Source organism: Salvelinus fontinalis, chromosome 6 (genome assembly GCF_029448725.1).
Source record: "Salvelinus fontinalis isolate EN_2023a chromosome 6, ASM2944872v1, whole genome shotgun sequence".
NCBI classification, from domain to species: domain Eukaryota; kingdom Metazoa; phylum Chordata; class Actinopteri; order Salmoniformes; family Salmonidae; genus Salvelinus; species Salvelinus fontinalis.
The window spans coordinates 44,062,796-44,068,907 of NC_074670.1; positions in this window are offsets into that span (position 1 = coordinate 44,062,796).

A 6,112-nucleotide genomic window follows, 5' to 3' on the forward strand; every position below is an offset into this window, starting at 1 on the left:
GTCACACACTCAGAGAGGGCAGCATGTCCTTGAGTTGGCTGGTGGGGGGTGGTGGGCTACCTGTCGTGCCCCCCTCCCCCTAATAGGATACCAGCCCCCCCTGTTCCCCCTCTCTTAGCCTCTTAGGGGAAATACATTTCACTGGATCGCGAAACAAAAGGAAAACATGACAATGACAAGAGACAATACATCCTCGGTCAAAGACAATCATTTGTGACTCTGGATGGTAAAGAAATTGGCATTTTTATGTAAGGAAGGATTCAGCCACATGACGTAAAGCTAGTTTTACGTTCAACTTTATGTTGCAGGGTCCGGTGATATAGTTTGTTGGCCTTGACATTATAATTCTATCGACCAATGCTAGTTAGATTTACTTCTCTCAGTCCTCTCCTGACAGAGGTCAAATTTAGAGTCTTCAAGATGCTCCGAGACGCTGTGTAACTAATCTGACAAGACAGCGATCAGAGGGACGGAGCAGCCGCCTCTTGGCAGCTGTGATTATAGAGAAGACAGTGAGGGATTAGAAAACATTTTAAAAACTCTTTCACCCGGGCTGCTTTGGATGACTGATATAGATAGGGATCGCAGTCATCCCAGGAAAATACACTCACATGTCGTTGGGAATTAAGATGAGGAGAGGGAATGATAGGAAGAGGGAATATAACCTTTGGCTGGAGAAGATTGCAGCTACAGTATGGTGGAGGAATGTGATTAGTGCTATAGAACCTACAAATGACTGTAAATGTCATAAAGCGCTCGCTAGGCTAGCTGGCGACCAACTGGATCTCAGGTGCTATCTACTGCAAGGTTAGAACAGGGTTGATGGTGCGCATTCCCCTTTACTGTTATTGTTATTGACCATAATCACCTTTTTACCAGGGACGTAATCCAAAATGTAGACTCTTAATCTAAAACAGGGCTGTTCTGCCTGACAACAGCATTGTCATTGTATGACACAATTGAGGCATAAACACATAAGCCTATCTTTGCATATCCATCCATTTATTGCTGTTGGTTATTAGAGGAAGAACTTTGACTTGTTTATTGTTTAATCCATGTGTAACTCTGTGTTGTTGTCTGTTCACACTGCTTGTAACGTTCGTCTTGTGGTGAATGAACGGACCAAGGCGCAGCGGGTGATGAATACATACTGATTTATTAAATGACAGACGAAACACTAATGAACACTAGAACAAACTACAAAACAATAAACGAAGGCAACAGACCTGAAACAAACGAACTTACATATAGACGAAGAACGCACGAACAGGAACAGACTACCTAAAACGAACGAACAAACGAAACAGTCCCATGTGGTATACACAGACACAGGAACAATCACCCACAAACAAACAGTGAGAACAACCTACCTTAATATGGTTCTCAATCAGAGGAAACGTCAAACACCTGCCTCTAATTGAGAACCATACCAGGCAACACATTAACCCAACATAGAAAACACATAACATAGACTACCCACCCCAACTCACGCCCTGACCAACTAAACACATACAAAACAACAGAAAACAGGTCAGGAACGTGACACTGCTATGCTTTATCTTGGCCAGGTCGCAGTTGCAAATGAGAACTTGTTCTCAACTAGCCTACCTGGTTAAATAAAGGTGAAATAAAAAATATATAAATAAAACTACAACGGGCAGCAGATACTGTAGAACAGGAGTGTCAAACAAATTTTGTTCCCGCTGGCTGCATTCGGTCTTCACCGAGGTCTGGATGGCTGCACTTGAAATGGGTTATATTTCCTTGCTGTCAAAATTGGCAAAAGAGTGTCCTCTCTCCATTGCTTTTGTAATTTGTTATGCTGTCTGGCTTTAGTTTCGATGACTGTTAGCAAGCTGGACAGAGTGAATAGGCTGTAAATGTAGGTCCATTATCATATCTACACATTTTTGATTTAATTGCAGTCATTTCAATGTCAATTGAGATCACCCCCCCAATTAAAAATAAATAAATAATAATATACAGTGCCTACAGGCTGTCTTTGTAAATAAGAATTTGTTCTTAACTGACTTTCCTAGTTAAATAAAGGTAAACCCCCCCAAAAATCAAACCCCTTTGTTATGGCAACCCTGTTCAGGAGTAAAAATGTGCTTAACAAGTCAATTAATAAGTTGCATGGATTCATTCTGTGTTTAATAATAGTGGTCAACATTATGTTTTGAATGATTACCCTATCTCTTTACACCACACATACAATTATCTGTAAGTAGTAGTAGTGAATTTCAAGCACATATTCAACCACGAAGACCTGGGAGGTTTTCCAATGCCTCGCAAAGAACGGCACCTATTGGTAGATGTGTCAAAACAAAAAAAGCAGACAGAATATCCCTTTGAGCATGTTGAAGTTATTTATTATGCTTTGGATGGTGTATCAATACACCCAGTCACTACAAAGATACAGGCGTCTTTCCTAACTCAGTTGCCGAAGAGGAATAAAACCGTTCAGGGATTTCACCTGGTGATTTTAAAACAGTTACAGAGTTGAATGGCTGTGAGAGGAGAAAACTGAGGATGGCTCCACAACATTGTAGTTACTCCACAATACTAACCTGAATGACAGAGTGAAAATAATAAAAATATTCCAAGAAATGCATTCTGTTTGCAATAAGCCACTAAAGTAATACAGCAGAAAACATGACAAAGAAGTTAACTTTTTGTCTTGAATTAAAAGCATTAGCTTTTGGGAAAATCCAACACATCACTGAATACACTCTTCATATTTTCAAGCATGGGGGTGGCTGCATGATGTTATGGACATGCAGGTCATCGTCAAGGATTAGGGAGTTCGTTGGGGGATAAAAATAAACGGAATAGAACTAAGCACAGGCAAAATCCTAGAGGAATACCTACCGCTGCAATCGCTGCCAAAGGTGTATGTATTCATTTCCAACATGTATTGACCCACGGGGTTTAGTACTTATTTCATTAGTCTTAAACAAAAAATAGAATTTCTCTTCCACTTTGATATTACAGATTATTTTGTGTAGATTGTTGGGAAAAAAAGACAATCAATTTTAATCCGAATGTGTGTGAATAGTTTCTTAAGGCACTGTATATTTACTCAAACCACCTCATGGGCGGGTATCTCCTCAAGGTAATGTTTAATTTTGTACTTTTATATAGTACACATACTGTAACTTAATGTCAATCTTTGCCTCTCACTGCTCTAACCAAGAACTGAACAATGCATCTAAAATTAAACTGACAGCCATGACACACTTTCTCTCTCTCTCGCCCTCTCTCTCTCCTCTTCCTTCCATGTAACATAAACAGGCTCTTTAGCAATTGCAGCCAGGCAGGTTTATTTTGATGAGAGGATGTGAGCCCAGCAGATGCATATCAATTCATAAAATGCAGCGCCATTATAGAATGGAGCAGCCATCCCTGCCACATGATGGCCTTTCTCCTACTCTGAAGACTGACTCTGATCTGTGGTTGTTGACTGTGGTATGTGGTCGTTTACTGTAAAATGTGGTTGTCTCAACTAGCTATCTTTAGATGAACGCACTAACTGTAAGTTGCTCTGGATAAGACTGTTTGCTAAATGACTAAAATGTTAAATGTATATGATGGTTTCATGCTGCGGGGCACAGGTCTGTCTCAGCTGTCAGGCTCCTGCTAACGCTGACCAAGGTTACATTGCATAGCATGCTGGCACTTGAAAACTACCAGTTGACACTTGGTGGACTGTGGAAAGAAGAACATTTACAAAGAGACACCTGGAAAGGATGTTTTTTTCAGATTCTTCCTGAAATGTAAGCCTCGGATGTACAATAATAATGGACATATTAACAATGTATACACTATACATATGATATCAGTGTTGTTATATAATGTATAATGTTAATACATTTCAGAAGTCTGCATTCCATTTATGGGTCTGGCTTTGTAAACCGTGTGAAAATGAGCCCTAATCCACCAGATCTGTAAGGATGTTCTTGTAGTACTTGCTCTCTGTTAACGATAAGCCCGTACAAACAGTCTTGAAACCGATCGGCTGCTGCTATTGAAAAACTCTTTGTGTAGCGAGCTGCACATGATGTACCCAGAGTTTGTGTTGGGTCTCTTATTGAGCGTGGGATCCTGGTGGATGACAATAACATCAAAAACACACTGCCTCAGCCTTCATGTTCCTACTCTCTATATTGTGGGACTGTGCCTCTGGTATCAAAGCATTCCTGTTTGACCAAACGCCGCCTTTGAACACCAACTCATCTTTTTGATCATTGACAGAAATTGTTAATGAATGATAGATGACACCAACCTGTTAACCAGAATAATGTTGTTACGCAATGCAAAACAAAACCAAACAAAAAACCCAGTTAACGGCCTTATAAACAGCCTATTTAACCAATTTAATGAATTTAACATTCACATCAAGCAAGGTGTCACGACTTCCGCCGAAGTCGGTCCCTCTCCTTGTTCGGGCGGCGTTCGGCGGTCGACGTCACCGACCTTCTAGCCACCGCCGATCCACTTTTCATTTTCCATTTGTTTTGTCTTACACACCTGGTTTCACTCTCCCAATTACCTGTTTATTATTTAACCCTCTGTTCCCTATGTTTGTTTGTGAGTGATTGTTCTTTGTACATCGGTCCGTTATTGTGGGCTCGCTATATTGCTTTGTATAGTTTGAGTAAAGTACGTTGATTACTCATATCTGCTGTCCTGCGCCTGACTCTCTACACCAGCTACACACAGGACCATTACAGAATCAATCACCACGAATGGAGTCAGCAGGAGCAAATGCCCTCCCTGTGGCGGTGGAGGAGCGCGTCCAGCAGCACGCGACCATGTTGCAACGTCTGGGCACCGCCATGGATTGCGTGCTGCAGACGATGGATCCTTGGGAGAGAGGAGGTTTTCCAGCGCTTCCACCAGTCCCACTACAGCAGGCCCCACTGTCCACCCCTCCTTCACCCGGTCCCAGCGGGATGATTCGACTCGTACTCCCGAGGGAGTATGTTGGGACGGCTGCTGGATGCCAGGGGTTCCTATTCCAGCTGGAGCCCTACCTGGCGACCGTCCACCCGGCTCCTTCGGGATCTGAGAGCATGCCCGCCCTCATCTCCTGCCTCTCAGGCAAAGCTCTGGACCATTACGCAGAGTTCACTTGCCTCAGGTGAACGTCTTTTCCACCTGAGGCAGGGGACGAGGAGCGCGCAGGATTTAGCTTTGGACTTCCGGACCCTGGCCGCCAGCGTGGGATGGAACGACAGGGCCCTGATCGATCACTACCGGTGCAGTCTGCGCGAGGACGTCCGTCGGGAGTTGGCCTGCCGAGACACCACCCTCACGTTGGACCAGTTGGTGGACCTGGATGGACAACCTGCTAGCTACCCGCGGACATCCGGATCGGGGCCTGTCAGTTCCATCACCCAGCACCTCCGCTCCGACGCCCATGGAGTTGGGAGGTGCTGCACTTAGGGCGACCGGAGGAGGGGCCATTCCCTGCACCATCTGTGGCCGCAGAGGGCACACTGCTGGTTGGTGCTGGGGCGGTTCCTCAGGGAGTCGAGGCAGTAGGCAGGGCACTATCGTGGGGTGGTCACGAGAGGTGTGTGAGGGTTTCCATCGGTGCGACTACGGTGGGAAGTCCAGATCAGGTCTCCACCGTGGGCATCCCCTCAGAATATGCCGATTTGTTTCTCGCCTTCTGTAAGAAGAGGGTGACTAAATTACCACCCCATCGACAGGGGGATTGTGCGATAAATCTCCTGGTAGACGCAGCACTTCCCAGGAGTCACGTGTATCCTCTGTCACAGGAGGAGACGGTGGCTATGGAAACATATGTCTCCGAATCCCTGGGGCAGGGATACATTTGGCCCTCCACTTCACCTGCCTCCTCGAGTTTATTTTTTGTGAAGAAGAAGGTATGGGGATCTGCTCCCATGTATTGACTATCGAGGTATCAAATCAGATCACAGTGAGGTACAGCTACCCGCTGCCTCTCATCGCCAGTGTGATCGAGTCAATGCACGGCATGCGCTTCTTCACAAAATTGGATCTCAGGAGTACTTACAACCTGGTGCGTATCCGGGAGGGGGACGAGTGGAAGATGGCATTTAGTACCACCTCAGGGCACTATGAG